Here is a 17,757-nt window from a genome sequence, read left to right on the forward strand (position 1 = left end):
TTTAGTGGGATTGCTTCAAGTTTCTCTCCATTTAGTTTAATGTTAGCAACTGGTTTGCTGTATATGGCTTTTACTATGTTTAGGTATGAGCCTTGAATTCCTATTTTTTCCAGGACTTTTATCATGAAGGGGTGTTGAATTTTGTCAAATGCTTTCTCAGCATCTAATGAAATGATCATGTGGTTTTGTTCTTTCAGTTTGTTTATATAATGGATCACGTTGATGGTTTCCGTATATTGAACCATCCTGCATGCCTGGGATGAAGCCTACTTGATCATGGTGGATGATTGTTTTGATGTGCTCTTGGATTCGGTTTGCCAGAATTTTATTGAGTATTTTTGCATCGATATTCATAAGGGAAATTGGTCTGAAGTTCTCTTTCTTTGTTGGGTCTTTGTGTGGTTTAGGTATAAGAGTAATTGTGGCTTCATAGAAGGAATTGGTAGTGCTCCATCTGTTTCAATTTTGTGGAATAGCTTGGATAATATTGGTACGAGGTCTTCTATGAAGGTCTGATAGAATTCTGCACTAAACCCGTCTGGACCTGGGCTCTTTTTGGTTGGGAGACCTTTAATGACTTCTTCTATTTCCTTAGGAGTTATGGGGTTGTTTAACTGGTTTATCTGTTCCTGATTTAACTTCGGTACCTGGTATCTGTCTAGGAAATTGTCCATTTCCTGCAGATTGTCAAGTTTTGTTGAATATAGGCTTTTATAGTAAGATCTGATGATTTTTTGAATTTCCTCTGAATCTGTAGTTATGTCTCCCTTTTCATTTCTGATTTTGTTAATTTGGACACACTCTCTGTGTCCTCTCGTTAGTCTGGCCAAGGGTTTATCTATCTTGTTGATTTTCTCAAAGAACCAACTTTTGGTTCTGTTGATTCTTTCTATGGTCCTTTTTGTTTCTACTTGGTTGATTTCGGCTCTGAGTTTGATTATTTCCTGCCTTCTACTCCTCCTGGGTGTATTTGCTTCTTTTTGTTCTAGAGCTTTTAGGTGTGCTGTCAAGCTGCTGACATATGCTCTTTCCTGTTTCCTTCTGCAGGCACTCAGCGCTATGAGTTTTCCTCTTAGCACAGCTTTCATTGTGTCCCATAAGTTTGGGTATGTTGTATCTTCATTTTCATTAAATTCTAAAAAGTCTTTAATTTCTTTCTTTATTTCTTCCTTGACCAGGTTATCATTGAGTAGAGCATTGTTCAATTTCCACGTATATGTGGGCATTCTTCCCTTATTGTTATTGAAGACCAGCTTTAGGCCGTGGTGGTCCGATAGCACGCATGGGATTATTTCTATCTTTCTGTACCTGTTGAGGCCCGTTTTTTGGCCAATTATATGGTCAATTTTGGAGAAAGTACCATGAGGAGCTGAGAAGAAGGTATATCCTTTTGCTTTAGGGTAGAACGTTCTGTAAATATCCGTTAAGTCCATTTGGCTCATGAGTTCTCTTAGTCTGTCTCGTCTCTGTTTAATTTCTGTTTCCATGATCTGTCCATTGATGAGAGTGGGGTGTTGAAATCTCCTACTATTATTGTGTGAGGTGCAATGTGTGTTTTGAGCTTTAGTAAGGTTTCTTTTATGTATGTAGGTGCCTTGTATTTGGGGCATAGATATTTAGGATTGAGAGTTCATCTTGGTGGATTTTTTTCCTTTGATGAATATGAAGTGTCCTTCCTGATCTTTCTTGATGACTTTTAGTTGAAAATTGATTTTATCTGATATTAGAATGGCTACTCCAGCTTGCTTCTTCTGACCATTTGCTTGGAAAGTCTTTTTCAGCCTTTCACTCTGAGGTAGTGTCTGTCTTTGTCTCTGAGGTGTGTTTCCTGTAGGCAGCAGAATGCAGGGTCCTCGTTATGCGTATCCAGTTTGTTAATCTATGTCTTTTTATTGGGGAGTTGAGGCCATTGATGTTGAGAGATATTAAGGAATAGTGATTATTGCTTCCGGTTGTATTCATATTTGGATGTGAGGTTATGTTTGTGTGCTTTTCTTTTCTTTGTTTTGTTGCCAAGACGATTAGTTTCTTGCTTCTTCTAGGGTATAGCTTGCCTCCTTATGTTGGGCTTTACCATTTATTATCCTTTGTAGTGCTGGATTTGTAGAAAGATATTGTGTAAATTTGGTTTTGTCATGGAATATCTTGGTTTCTCCATCTATGTTGATTGAGAGTTTTGCAGGATACAGTAACCTGGGCTGGCATTTGTGTTCTCTTAGGGTCTGTATGACATCAGTCCAGGATCTTCTGGCCTTCATAGTTTCTGAAAAGTCTGGTGTGATTCTGATAGGTCTGCCTTTATATGTTACTTGACCTTTTTCCCTTACTGCTTTTAATATTCTTTCTTTTATTTTGTGCGTTTGGTGTTTTGACTATTATGTGACGGGAGGTGTTTCTTTTCTGGTCCAATCTATTTGGAGTTCTGTAGGCTTCTTGTATGCCTATGGGTATCTCTTTTTAGGTTAGGGAAGTTTTCTTCTATGATTTTGTTGAAGATATTTACTGGTCCTTTGAGCTGGGAGTCTTCACTCTCTTCTATACCTATTATCCTTAGGTTTGATCTTCTCATTGAGTCCTGGATTTCCTGTATGTTTTGGACCAGTAGCTTTTTTCCGCTTTACATTATCTTTGACAGTTGAGTCAATGATTTCTATGGAATCTTCTGCTCCTGAGATTCTCTCTTCCATCTCTTGTATTCTGTTGGTGAAGCTTGTATCTACAGCTCCTTCTTACACTACCAGTAGTATGAGGCTGGCAATTCAGAGACATAGCAAGAGGTAAATCATATATAGTCATTTGACGTTATTGGGATTAAGGTTTTCTCCACTGGTTAAGTGGAAATCTCTCAAGTTTCAAGAAGAGTTTTGCAACCGTATAACTCATGGTCTAAACTGACTATTTAGTCTCTAGTACAGGAACAGAGAGGTAATTTGTTACCTTAAATTCCCTTGTACAAAGAATTTAGGTCTTATGCCACGTAAGATGAGCTTTTTAGACATTTGCATAGCATGGAAATTTTAAAAGGTTACTTGCCTAATTCAGGGTAAGCCGACATACCTTGTTGCATGTAGTTCTAGATAGAGTTCCACATGCTCTTTGTCTCCTTAGCATCTTGAATCTCCACCAAGGTTTATCTGATTTTGCTCATAATAAGATATTCGTCACCGTCATACATACCACTGTGTCTCTCTTCCTACTTGCCAATGGGCATTTTGCAGATTGGGAAGGATGTACAACCAGTCGTTACCTTTGACAATTTATTATGATGATTATGACTATTGATTCATTTCTGGTAAGGCTTTGTACATGATTCTCAAGACCTTGCTATGATTTATGCCCTCATTTAAATGACGTTATTCCATGTTAGTTATTTCCAAATCCTGGCGTATAGGTAAGAAGTTTTGAGACTCTGAGGTACCGCATTGGCTATACTATAGAAGTAGGACTGGGGATGACGTATTGGTTCTTAAACTTTCTTAAAGCAAACAAACTGGCATTACATTTGTTCCCTATTTTTATAAACAAACAGAAATAAGTCTGTCTTCTCTACTGCTTATTGCTGGATGCAGTTAGAATGAGAAATCTTCCCCATAGGTCATGCATTTTCCTCATTGTCCCCAGTCAATAATGCTATTTGGAAAAGCTATATAGGAACTTAGGAAGGAGGAGTCTTGCTGAAGGAGGTAAATCTTTGGGGGCAGGCTTTGATATGTAGCTGTGATTTCATTGTTTGCTCTCTGTCTCTTTCTGCCTATCTTTGTTTCTCACTCCCTTTGTCCTCTTTTGTTTTCTATCTCTTCCTCCCTCTCTCTATATCCTGCCCTATATTTCCCTCTGCTCCACCTTTCTCTCTGTCTTCTCTTCTCGTGTCTTCTCTTGTCTACTCTTCTGCTCTTCTCTTCTCTTCTTTCTCTATGCGAATGAAATGCAATGGGCTAACCTCATGAACCTCCTCTATTTTAATAGACTATTTCCATTTTGAAACTATAATGCAAAATAAATCCATTTCCCTTTTAAGTTGCTCTTTGTCAGGGTATTCAAATAGGGAGACAATAAAGAAACTAGGAATAAATGCATTAGTCTAGCTGACAGACCATGCTCCAATGTTTCTGCCTTTCTTCCTCCTGCTGAACTCCATTTACTGCTTTTCAAATTCTAGATATATTATGCTTTCTTTCCTTCCATATTTGTTTGGATTCAGCTATGCCAACATCATGCTAATTATGTAATATTGCACTATATTACCTTATTGAAATATATTGTATGCTTCTTTGTTTTCAAACCTTTCCATAAGGAGATAAGTGAATTTTGTTCTATTTTAAATTGAGTACTGATACATTATTCAAGATACAGCAATGGTTACTTTAATAGTTTAATTGTAGCACAAAGGCAAATGTCTTTTTTTCTCCTTGATCTTTTGTTATTTGTTATTAGATGGTTAGTTTTTTGTTGTTGTTTGTTTCTTTATGTGTTTTGACTGAAAGGATTGTGATAACAATTTTATTTTGGCTACTATATTATGACATTGTAAGGTCTTTGGAAAAAACTACTTACAATTAATTTCTTATACAGTGTTTTAATTTGAAAGAGGATTTATATATGTTGCTCAGACATTCCGGAGTTCTTTCATTAGCTCAGGATGACACTAAACTCGGGAATCCTCCGGTTTTAACCTCCAAAGAGTTGTCATTATAGGCATCAGCCACTTTGGACCATTGGGAAAATGATTATTATCTTTTATCTGTGTGGAAATCAAATTAAGAAAATAAGTATGGGCCAGTCTACCTTCCTCAAATTTTTAACCAGATTCCTAGGTTTACGCAACACTATTGATAAATATTTTTCTAGGTTTCTTCTGTATCATTTCCAAAACTCTTGTCCACCTTAGTCAATTAAAAAAAGCTTGACATGACACCCGTTAATGAAGGACATACACCTCCTAATAGCTGTTGTTGGCTTGTATTGAAGTTTGTTGAAGTAAATGGAAAATCAACTCTTATGCTACAGCTTTCCCTTGGGAAAATTGTACTACTACTAATATTTATCTATATCATATTATAGAAATTAATCACAGTGTAAAAATTTTTTAAGAATATAAACCAAAGTTGACTGTATAAGAACAAATTTTGATAAATATCTTTAATGTTAACGTAGACATTGAAGTATTATACTTTGGTAGTTTTCTATTTTGTCGGTAATTGACAATCTTTAATTTTTAAATGCTATTGAGACATAATTGCTATTATATCCATAATTGTATACAGATATAAAAAGATGTACTCAATATAATGCAATATATTCTAAATAAATATGTATATAAAAGTTTATTGCTAGCATATGCACATTCATAGTTATGTTTAAAATTTACCATATACAATATCCAGATGGATTCTTTTTTTCCCATCCCCCTCCAGATGGATTTTTATGTACATCAAGATATTCTGCCTTTCAAAAAACACAATGTTTCCAATGTAAATTATTAACCATTATATGAAATTTATCATAAACAATTATTTAAGTAGAGGAAATTTAAAAGAAATACTCAATCTTTTTAGATCACCAGAAGAGGAATATAACATGAGAAAATTATGATTATTTTAATATGCTTTTATTGTAAGAGATCTTGAAATTCCTACTTTAATTCTGTCTCTATTTTATTTCATTTGTATTGTTTCTATTTAATATAATTTTTATATCTATATATAGATATATCCTTACAGAATTGTCATATTTCCCTTGGACTTACATGGGTATTTAATAATATGAAATGATATCAAATGGGAATAACTTTTGCTTTTTTCAATTCTATTCCTCTCATTCCGATAGAAATCTGAAATTCAGAGCAGATATTTTTACTATGGAGTTCTATTAGCATCTTCATTAACAAAGGCAATGTGATTATAGTGACTTACAATTATAAAACTAGAGAGCTAACTCCTGCCATTCAGTTAGGATCATAATTTATGAAGATCTATAAAATGAAAAGACAACCATCATTGGTTGCATGAAATACTTATTGAAAATTCTTCAAAACTAATACAGATATCTAATACTATAGAAGCTTCTTAAAATTCTGTATATACACATTTACAAATAGTTTAAATAGATTTATCCTACATGCTAGTAAACAAAAGCTTCAATACCATGAAAAGATTGACTCTTTTTTGTTTTGTTTGTTTGTTTGAGTTGTGGACCACTCAAATCCACAAACCCCAAATATTATAGGTGGTTGCTTTTGTTACTCTCAAGAACTGCATGGTAAGATCCTGATGCTGAATGCACCACATGTTTGAGTCATAGACCAAGGAGAAATCAGGAGACTGACCTGGAAGGCTGATCCTTATAGAGTAGCTTTCATGGTGCTTGTCTTAGGGTTTTAGTGCTGTGAACAGACAAAACGACCAAAGCAATTTTATAAAAGACAGCATTTAATTGGGGCTGGCTTAAAGGTTTAGAGGTTCAGTCTGGTGTCATCAAGGCGGGGACATGGGAGCATCCAGGCAGGCCTGGTGCAGAAGCTGAGAGAGTTCCACATCTTCATCTGAAGGCTGCTAGTAGAAGACTGACTTCCAGGCAGGTAGGGTGAGGGTCTTAAGGCCATGCCCACAGTAACATACCTACTCCAACAAGGTTACATTATTCCAACAGGGCCACACCTACAAATAGTGCCACTCCCTGGGCCAAGCATATATAAATCATCAAAGTACTAGAATATATTGTACATGTTATCAAAGAAGAGAAATCATTAGTCTTAGGAAGCTGCAAACAATCTAAGCTTCAATAATGACTCATATGAAGATATGTTCTCCATTGCAACAGTGGCATGAATGTTGTAGATATAACTACTTTATGACTGTAATTAAGGCCTGCTACAATATGGAACCCATACTTGCACCATTAAGGCCAGGAACCTGTGGCTGTATGACTCATAAGACCTAAGAGGAAAACCGACTATGATTATTCTGCCAAGTGATATCCATAAATTAGTTTGTACTTCAAGCTTTACCAAGAATTTTCCCACTATTGATGGAAATTAACAGTATCCAATAAGTGGTCTAGGTTCAAAGAATAAAAGACTGAGAAGTCATATATATGTGTATATATATATATATATATATATATATATATATAATCACCCTTCCCTCCCATGACTCAGGAATATATTGTGAAAGAGGAGACAGAAAGAGAGTCTAAAAGTCTAAGAGCCAGAGGTGATAGAAGACTAAAGAAACAAACAAATGAACAAACAACCAAACCAAAAAACCCCGGTGTTTTCTTGACAGAAACAATATGCATTTACTCATCTGGATTGTGACTGAATGCATCAGAACAGGCTCACGCCAGACAGATTCTGAGCATCGGCAGTTTAAAATGGTCGTGAGAGTCAACCCTCAGCAGAGAAGCTATGGTATGTAATAGCTTTTGGGAGGGGAAGAGTCAACTTTCTATAAATGTATGATTCCTGCTAGGTAGGCCACGTACCAGTAAATGGCACCACACAACAGAAATTTTGATCAACACAATTTGGTCACAACAGACTTTAAAAAAGAGGGAGAGAACATAAAATTGGATAAACCGGGAGGTAGAAATGAGTTTGAGAAGAATATTGAATGAGTAATAATAATAATGAAGGCATAATTCTGAAAGACATCGATTGTGAAAAAAGATTTTTTGTTTTCATTTTATATTGATTTTGCCCTGAATAGTTTTTAATATTTTATTGAGTCTCTCAGAATCACATAAAAGTTATTTTGTTCATATAGTTTTATTCTCTTCCTCCCCAATTCTGTTGCCTAGGCTTATGAGCAAAATTTCTTGCTATGAAAACCAAGCTTCTTTTTTTAAAAATGTGGTTATTTTATTCATTTACATTTCAAACAAATGCTATCCCCCTTCCTGGTTTCTCCTCCCTATCCCATCACCCTTCCCCTGCTTTTATGAGGGTGCTCCCTCACCCACCCACACACTCCCACCTTACCACCTCGGCATTCCCCTACACTGGGGCATCGAGCCCTCACAGGACCAAAGGACTCTCCTTCCACTGATGCCAGGTAAGGCCATCCTCGGCTACATGTGCAGCTGGAGCCATGGAAAACCAAGCTCATCAAAGGACGCTATACTCTTCATGGGGCAGACATTTTTACATCAGGTAAGGGACTTAGAAGTGGAGTCTTAGGAGGTAACCCCAATACTCTCTCTGGGCTTTGAGATTGCAAGTCAACAGTACTCTGAAGCTGGGAAAGTGCTCCTCACCAGAAATTTTGGCCTGGTGATACTGCAATCTTGAATACCACTCTTCTGAACTTGTAGAGAAATTTTAATCCAGCAACATGGCTGCTTTGGCAAAGGATCACATCGAAACACCTTCTATGTCTATGTGATCCAGCTGGAGTACAATCATGCTCAGGATTCTAGTTATGATCTGGTTGAAATACAGACATGCCCTTCATACACACCCAAACAATGAAAGTAAGTTTAGTTTATAGAAAACAGCAGCCTTCTTTGAAAGTGACATCTAATTGAGGGGCAGATAAAGTTTCAATCAGAGACAGGCTTGAAAGAATGAGTCAGAGATAAAATATGCCCAACTCTGATGAGAACAGAGAAAAAGATAAGCTACAGAAAGGGAGAGAGAAACAACAGTTTTATTGGAACAGTCTTACAGAGACGGACTGCAGAGAGAACAAGCTAGACACACATGAGGACAGAAGGAGCCAGAGAATGAGATTTAGCCAAAAGATTAGCACTGATTTCCAAAGTTAGTAGGAAGCCAAGCAGAAAATTTCACTCAGACATCCGGAGAAGCTGGACTGAAGTTTTCAGCCAGAATGGCTAAGTTGAACCAGTCAGCCAGAGTTCAGAAAGAAAAAAGGCTAAGCTTGTTCAGCAGTAACTCTCAGAGATGACAATTACACCTGACAAATAAAAGTTACTTTTACAAGAACTACTGTTTACAAGCTAAGAGAATTATAATTGTTTATAGCAGCTCAAAGTAAGACAGGCTATTTCAACCAATGCTTGGCTTACTCTTGTGTCCTTTCAGAATGAATTATTAGACAAGAAACTTTCCACTTCATATTCAGCAACAAATTATACTTTCTCTAAATTCCCAATTTCACCAGTGACATCTTGACTTATAAATATATTTCAAACGTCATCCATAAATTGATTTAGTATTCACAAGTCTTCTTTGGCTGCCGGTTTTATTTTATATTTTGTTCACTAAGCACTCAAATATTTTGCACATTTTCATGATATAAAATCAAGATACACAAACATGTTTACATAATTTTATGCTTTTATATTTATAGAACCTACATTTTATACATATATAATCTGTAAGTGTATCATGACTCAGGTATAAAAAATAGATAAATATTGATAAAGTAAAAATATTTAAAATATGTATCATATTGATAATCACTAGAAGTAGCCTCTCCAGAATCTGATGCTACTTCAATCAGATTTTTTTTAAGAAAACAATTTAAAATAGCTTGTTGTACTGGGAATTCCCAGTGACTTTTTCATGCACTTTAAGAACTTACCCAGAAAAGGTACTCTGTAGCATTTGCCCTAATCTACCTGCCATTTTCGTGCTTTTTTTATACATGTATATATGCATGTGTTTAGGCATGTTTAAGCATATAGATGCAAGCGAACAAATTATGATCATTAATTCTCTTTCCTCCACGTGTGTCAGGAAAATCACAATCAAATTGCCCAAGTTAGTTGCATGCACCTTTATACATAGAATCATCTTCTTTTCCCTCTATACTCACGATTAAGGCAATAGTGATCATTGATAATATTACTTTCACAGTTTACTTATCTCAGTCACCACTGATATAACCTCCATTAATGCCTGTGCTATCAATCCTGCTATATTTCCTTACTGACAATATTATCAACACCAATAAAAATGTCTGTGTTGCCAATCTTTTATCAGTATAGGGAGTATTTACCAGTTCTAAAGAGGCCATAAGTTATTGGCTCCTTTATTAATTTACTTTGGTAATAAAATAAAATCTAGGCACAATGAAACTTTGAGATGGCAGGATTTGTTGATTGAAAGAGGAAATTATAGGGGGAATCCTAAGGTTTTGAAAAGAACTCTTAAGCAAATTCCATAGGAAAATGCCTCCATTGGGTTTCTTCTTAGTGCCTCGAACGTGTTCATCATTATGGTTACTTTTTATGCATTGGTTTAAAATTCTGAAACATGGAACACAGAGAAAGCAGGCAGACAAACATTGCATGCCATGTTAAAAGGAAAATAAAAGTTAAATATGTAAGAGAAGCAATTATCTCACTCAGAAATCTATTATTTTGGAGAATGACCTTGAATTTATATTGAAATCCATTTGTTTTGCAGTGTATGTGTTTAGATTTTTCATTTTCTATGTTGTATAGAAATCACTATACTGACGTCTTACCCACTGGTATTCCATTTTTGGGTAGTGAGGCACAGGGTACATTTTGTTGGTAAAGCAGCATTGAGATAAGCTTATATGTGTCTCAGTCCACATGCACAAGTGTTCTAAGGCAGAAAAATGAGAACGAAGTTGCTAACTATAAATAATATAACTATAAACAAGTATGAATAACTATATATAACAATTACTACAGGTTACACCAAACTCATCATCAAGTGATTCTGACAACTAGAGCTTGAAACAATCAGCTTTCTCACAGAAATATGAAATAAATTAATTTGGTCAATATTTTCATGCAAAAACTGCACAATTTGTGTTTCTTGTTATCATTTACCAGTTTATTAAATAATACATTTTTCATAAATTTTAGGAGTTATTTGTATTGTATCTGCAGTGGACTGTATGAAATTGTTGTCATTTTACCAACTCATGATCTCTATCCATTCTTCTGAAACTAGGCCGAGCTCTGCTTAGTCACTTCAGTTTGTTTGTGTTTATGTATCTTATAAACATGAATTTCACCTGAGAGGGACTATTGTGAGTCAAGTTAGAAGGAACCATGTTACAAGACCCCCTCGACCCACATCAACTCTTCCTGAATTTATAACATTAAACACAACTTTGTTCAAGAAAAACATTAAGTTGAAAAGTGAATAATGATTAAATTGTTAGAGTTACATATGATTTTAAAAGAAGGATTATATTTACTTCCAAATACAAACACCTTCTTCAAGGGAATAAGAATTTTTAAAGCACTTGTACTACTAAAGTCTTTTTTATAAACCCAATATTTTTTATGAGATCTATATTCTGAAAAAAGGAGGAAGAAATGGGTGTTTGTTCACTATAACATCACTCACTCTCCTTATACACCTAAAACAACCCTATAGATCGCTAAGTAGCATCTATTACAACATTAAATGAAAGAATCACACAGATGCACTCTTTACCTGTCTATTTTCCTAAAGGGTATTGCACATTGCTTATACCAATGAGCAGCATCGATTTCAGGTTATATTTTAATCACTATGTGAAGGTTGATGTCTTTATGCAGGAAGACAGGTACAGCATAGAACAAGGCCTGTCATTGAAGGAGAAGGAGGGATGGGCGGGAAAAAATTTTGAGAAAAAGGAGAGGGAGCCATAGCAAGAGGAGGAGCTGGGAGAACATGGCGGCAGATGTTAAGATTCTTCTCTGCACATAGTTACAGGTTGCAATGAATATTTTTAAGAGATGGGTGTGTACAGGATTTTGTGCTGTCTTGAGGGGCAAATGTTATCTTATCAATTGGTTCAGGGGTTGTTGTGTGGTGTGTTCTTTCATGTGGCAATTTAATTGAGTTCAAGAGATTGAATGGCAGCGACCCGCCTTGGGAACTAGATGGGTAGAGAGATTGCTGCTAGGCTCAGAGAGTAGCCATTGGCAGTGTGAGATGGGATGGAGCTTAGTGGGTGAGATGCTTTGCTGACTGAGATGAAAGTATCCCGTAGATGCCATGTGGCCATGCAGTGCTGGCACTAGCACTGGATAAAAGAAACCATTTCATTTTTTAACAATTACTGCTACAACTATGCGGAGGAACAGGGTCATTTATAAGTTGCATGTCAGTCTCCAAACTAATAAATCATCAAATAATCTGCTCTAGTCATTGTTGCTCTGTAATGTTAAAAAATACTTATATGAGAATGCTTTTCACAGATAAAATTAGTTCCAAAGATAAGACTGAAAAGCTGAACAGATCTTCATGTTATGGTGAACCCAGGAGATTAGAGATGGACACTAAGAATGCCTTATAATAATTTTCAAAACATATATTTTTATTTTAGTTTCTTCTCAATTTTATTGGAGGGAAATCGTGGCAGACTGACTTGACTTTGGTTTAAATCAGTGTTCAGTGTTCTTGTAGAAACTATATTTCTTCAGTTTGCATTTGGACTCACTCAAGATGTGTAAATCAAAAACCTAGAATTATTTTTAAAAATTTTCGGGAAGAAAATGAGTTATTAAAACAAGCATCTTAGCATAAGTAATATTTTAAAATTATTCTGATAGATAGATAGATAGATAGATAGATAGATAGATAGATAGATAGATAGAAGAATGATAACTTATTAGGTTACAATATACCATTAATTTTTTACCTAATAAGCGACGTTTTGTTTTACCAAAACTACTTTGTCTCTTGATGTTTAGCAGAGGGGTTGCCATTTTAAATAACAGAAAGAAATAGAAGTTTTATCACATATGAAAAATAATTTGATCAATTTCTATAAATATATACAAAAATAGAAAAAGACAAGAAAAAACTTGCATTTGCAATTTAAAGCTACCGGGCAGGTGTGTAATGTCACATGCTTGCAGAATCCTATTTATAAATGCACATTTTAATACCAACTCATTGCCCTATTCATTAAGGGGGAAAGTGCTGATTACAAACAATTTTCGCTCTTTTTTAATGCACCCCAAGAGTTCTTTCTAAAAAAAAATACTTCTAATTAGATAGTTTAGGCTCATTTTAATGAATTCATAAATTCTCATGAAGTCATAAATATTGTTTCCCTTGGATTGTTGCTTAAGCAGCATCTACATATGCATGTACATTTCAATGTAAATTATATAGATATGTGTGTATGTGTATATATGGGATAGAAAAAGTAACTACATGATAGCTTCAATCTAAGGAAATGCAAAGTGGACAATGAGTACAGGTATTAACATCCTTAAATAACATAAAATTAAAGGACTGATTTTAAAAATAATAAAATCTAACACACAAAATTAGTTAAGTAGTGCCTTTTATTGACTTCCATATTTTTTCTATTGGATAAAAATTCCCCCCTTTTCCCCAGAAAATATAATTGTTCTTAATTTAGATTCAACCTATATTAGACCTTATAAACTATTTCTACAATTCTGCAAATGCAGCTTTTAAAGTAAAATTGAAATGGATTTGATTTATGCTATAGAAACACAACATGTATAATTATGCAAAAGATTCGTGGAAGACCAAAGTATTTTTAAGCATGCCAGAGTGGTCAGAAAAAAATGTTAGGACGCCATGGTTATCCCGGAAAAAGGGATGATGAACCTTGAAGCAGGGGGGTAGCACTGAGAAGGGAAAGCAGAAGACAGATCTTAAAGATATGCAGGAGTTAGAATTAGCAAGAGGTGCTGACTGACTGATTGTGAGAGATGAGATAAATGGATGAGGTGAGCATCCTAATGAGGTTTCCTAGCCTGGGTGACTTACTGAATAGTGATTTCATTAACTTCAAGGAAAAGGAAGGAAGGAAGAACAGTTTTAGAGAGGAAGATAACTTTGACCTAGAGAGCCATGAAACTGAAATCTTCTATGGGCATCCACATAGAATATATCTAGTAAGCTATTTAAGACCACAGGTTTATATATTATATGATTGAGGAGATGTTATTCAAGCAGTGGGTAGAACTGTCAAGAATAAAAAATTACTCTTACGAAAGAATTAAGTTAACACCATAGAACTACATAGCATGGGCTGTAGAACAATCCAAACCTTAAACCCTGACAAACACGGCTCTTCGAAGCAGATAGTGTAAAACAAATGAAAGTAAAACTTTTTTTAACTGACTAGAAAGAAGTGAGCAAAACTTAAGACACTGGATAATATATAAGTGAGTTGTAAGAGGAAAGTGATATCTTGCACACTTGATGCAGGAATTTGAAGTCACCACAGTTAAAATGTCACTCACTGCTGACTTTTAGAAAAGTTTTAAACAGACTGGTACAAATTGCAGATTTATGTTGGTAAAATATGAACTGGTCTGTGAAAAACTCACAGACCCATGGGCCCTTTTTTAGTTGTTTGTTCTACAGTAGCTCATAATTTTACCATAGGACTGCCTTCCTACGTTCTTCAACCAACTGCTGCTAGGCTGGTTTGCAGGACTTTAGGTCTCTTCTTAGCTGATAATTAACAGAGATTAATCCTCTGGATGAAGACATTAAAAACCATCCTCTCTTACATTCTGAGAATTTATAAACTTAGAATCTCTGTAAATCTATCTTTTTCTTTCTAGAATTGTTGTAAATCGTTCCTTAGTTTGCTCTCTAGTTCCCCAAAGGTCTATTTATAGAAGGTAGTCTTTCGCCTCAACTTTGCACTGCTGTAAGGCAGTGGAAACATTGAGAGACCGAGTCGTCACAAAAGAGAGTGAAGCTCTCAATCCCTTCCTCTTTGCTGTCTCACTTCTGTGGGTAGCCTAGCTCCACAGGGTGGAGCTTACCTGTCTGTCAGAGCCAAACACCCAAAGGGTAAAGCAGGAAAATGGGCCAAAGAAAGCAGCTTGATTCATTTTACATTGGTTGCATCTGGTATTTTATTATAATAAATTGAAATATATAACTATGTATTTATGAGAAATAAAACTGACATGATTTGTATTAGCATTTTGATGTCTCTGTTTAAGGTTACTTGTTCCTTAGTGGAAGTTGTATTCATTCCACACTTGGAAGTAGTGTCTGAAGCGAGGCATAGGATTCCAGATGAGAGCGAGACCTTGTTACCAGTGTCCCAGAATGTCAGGTATCTTACTCAAACATAAAAATGAGTATACTTAAATATCAAATTAATGGTGTTAACTGACCTTCTACCCAAAAACTGTTTATCTTTTAACATTTTGATGAGAAGTCCCTTTAATTCAAGAGGTATGTCTTGAGCTATTTTTCCTGCTCTTGTGGCTAATTTCTTCCTCTTAGATTGCCCTGTTCAGCTTCGATAATATGTGCTTTTGCCTTGTTTTATTGTATCTTGTTTTTTCATGTTTTTTTTTTTGTGTGTGTGTGTGTGTGTGTGTGTGTGTGTGTGTGTGTGTGTTCTTTCCTAAAGGAATTATAAGGAGAGTGGACGTAGGGAGAGGAGAGGGGAAGGGAGAAGCTGAGAGTAGTGAAAGGAGGGGTAACTATGGTGAGAATGTATGATACAAAAAAATCTACTTTCAATAAATTAAATACTATATTGCCTATCAAGTATCTTTCTTCACCTTTAAAATACCTCTGTTGTGTATTAATTATTGCACATATATGCTACAAGTTAGAAACAACTATGCATAACAAGAACAGAAAGAAAAAGAGAGAAGACAGTTTCAAGTAAATTGAGAGGAACTAAAGAAAACAATGGCATATCTAGGTGTGGAAATTGATATAGGAACAGAAACATATACTTGAAGAGGTGAGTAAGGCTTTCTCATACCTACAAGGCATTTAGATAGGGAAAAGAAAGAGTGACCAGAAAACTATTACCACAAAAGACTGCACAAGCAGAGGACTTCCAGTGCAAGATTTAGACAACATACAATTCCTACGGGAGAATACAAAGAACATGTATGAGTTCAATATTGTCTGAGGTTAGAGTTTCCATTGTTGGGGAAAGACACCACAACCAACATAACTCCTTTTTCCTTTTTTCGGGAAAGAAGAATTTATTTTGCTCAGTTTGGCATGGAGTATTGTGACAGGAGCTTGAGGTCACTTCGTATCTGGAAAAAGAAGCAGTGAGAACAGAATCGTATTGCTCTACTACCTCTTTGTCTGTTTCTTTGTTTCTTAACTTTTTTCTTTGTTGATTATTTTTTATTGGATATTTTTATTTATATTTCAATGCTATGCCCTTTCCTGGTTTCCATCCATAAACTCCCTATGCCACCCCCTCCACTTTCTTCTATGAAGGTGTTCCTCACTCATCCACAAACCCCTTCCCACAACCCAACCTGATATTCCCCTACATTGGAATGTCCAGCCTTGGCAGAACCAAGGGCTTCTCCTCACATTGGTGCCCAACAAGGCCATCCTCTGCTACATATGCAGCTGGAGCCATAGGTCTGTCCATGTGTAGTCTTTGGATGGTGGTTTAGTCCCTCGGAGCTCTGGTATTGTTTTTATGGGGTTGCACACTCCTTCAGCTCCTTCATTCATTTCTCCAACTCCTCCAATACAATGGGGACCCCCATCTCAGTCCAATGGTTGGCTGCCAGCATCTGTCTATGTCATGCTCTGGCAGAGCCTCTCAGGCGACAGCTATATCAGGCTCCTGTCAGCATGCACTTCTTGGCATCAGCAATAGTGACTGTGTTTGCTTTTGGTTTGTATATGGACTGGATGCCCAGGTGGGGCAGTCTCTGAATGGTCATTACTTTAGTCTCTGCTCTATATTTTATCTCCATATGTCCTCCTATGAATATTTTGGTTTCCTCTTCTAAGAAGAACTGAAGCATCTACACTTTGGTTGTCCTTTTTAAGCTTCATGTGGTCTGTGGATTGTATCTTGAGTAATCCTAGCTTTGGGTTACTACACACTTATCAGTGAATGCATACCATGTGTAACCACATCTGCGGGGAGGCATGTCTGTGTATGTGCACACCATTGGATTACCTCATTCAAGATGATATTTGTAGTTCCATCAATTTGCCAATGAATTTCATGAAGTCACTGTTTTTGATTGCTAAGTAGTACTCCATTGTATAAACGTACCATGTTTTCTGTATCCATTCCTCTATTGAAGGTCATTTCAGTTCTTTCCATGTTCTGGTGATTATAAATAAGGCTGCTATGAACATAGTAAAGAATTTTTGCATCTTTTCGGTATATGCCCCAGAGAGGTATAGCTGGATGCTCAGGTAGTACCATGTCCATTTCCTGAGGAACCTCCAGACTGATTTGCAAAGTGGTTGTACCAGTCTGCAATCCCACCAACAATGAAGGAGTGTTTCTCTTTCTCCACGTCCTCCCCTGCATCTGTTCTCACCTGAATTTTTGAGCTTAGCCATTCTCACTGGTATGAGGGGAAATCTCAGGGTTGTTTTGATTTGCATTTCCCTGATGACTAAGGATGTTGAACATTTCTTTAGGTACTTCTCAGCCATTCAGTGTTCCTCAGTTCAGAATTCTTTGTTTAGCTCTGTACCATATTTTTAATAGGGTTTTTGATTGTCTGGAGTCTAACTTCTTGAGTTCTTTCTATATATTAAATCTTAGCCCTCCACAGGATATATGATTGGTGAGGATCTTTCTTCAATCTGTTGGTTGCTGTTTTGTCCTAATACAGTGTCCTTTGTCTTACAGAAGCTTTGCAATTTTATGAGGTCCCATTTGTTGATTTTTGATCTTAGAAAATAAGCCCAGGCTCTTCTGCTCAGAAAATGTTCCCCAGTGCCTTGTGTTCAACGCCCTTCCCCACTTTTTCTTCTATTAGGTTGAGTGTATTTGGTTTGATGTGGAGGTCCTTGATCCACTTGGACTTGAGCTTTGTACTGGGCAATAAGAATGGATTAATTTGCATTTTGCTACA

At 36.0% G+C, this 17,757-nt stretch overlaps 1 pseudogene; it reads left to right on the forward strand.

The window, feature by feature from the left end:
* LOC116898390 overlaps positions 1 to 17,757 on the forward strand; it is a 77,040-nt pseudogene that overhangs the window by 29,400 nt on the left and 29,883 nt on the right.

This window comes from Rattus rattus, chromosome 4 (genome assembly GCF_011064425.1).
Source record: "Rattus rattus isolate New Zealand chromosome 4, Rrattus_CSIRO_v1, whole genome shotgun sequence".
In the NCBI taxonomy this organism is placed as follows: Eukaryota; Metazoa; Chordata; class Mammalia; order Rodentia; family Muridae; genus Rattus; species Rattus rattus.